This window comes from Lipotes vexillifer, unplaced genomic scaffold (genome assembly GCF_000442215.2).
Source record: "Lipotes vexillifer unplaced genomic scaffold, Lipotes_vexillifer_v1.1 scaffold194, whole genome shotgun sequence".
Taxonomy (NCBI): domain Eukaryota; kingdom Metazoa; phylum Chordata; class Mammalia; order Artiodactyla; family Lipotidae; genus Lipotes; species Lipotes vexillifer.
The window spans coordinates 1,301,540-1,302,070 of record NW_006771758.1 but is presented as its reverse complement, the minus strand read 5'-3'; positions in this window follow the sequence as shown (position 1 = coordinate 1,302,070).

Sequence of the window (531 nt, the reverse complement as noted above, 5' to 3'; positions counted from 1 at the left end):
TCCTGCTGAGTCCACCAGTTAGCCCTTTCTTCCTGGAAGCACTCTTAGGTTCTCTCCCTCTCCAGGATTTCTTAGACTTCCCAGTTGCTGTTACACTTGAAAGGTGATAATGAATGACAATGATGTAATGTGTCATGGCTGCAGGGATATTTGCATTTAAATGGGGACTCTAACATTTACACAAGTCTGTGTATTTTTAATTAATTGATTAATTAATTAATTAATTAATTTTTGGCCGTGCTGTGAGGCTTGCGGGATCTTAGTTCCCCGACCAGGGAGTGAACCTGGGCCCCCAGCAGTGGAAGCGTGGAGTCCTAACCACTGGATCACCAGGGAATTCCTCACATTTACACAAGTCTGAGGGAAGACCTCTTGAGGAGAATTTCAGTCTTGGGGGAGGGAGGGCCAATGAGGCAAGCGCTTGGCTGCACATAACCAACATTGTACGTGGATGCCCCTACTCCTGGGTGAGGGCTAGATGCACTTCTCAAGATGGCTGGGTGAGTGAGAACGCAAGTGTAAGCTGAAAAA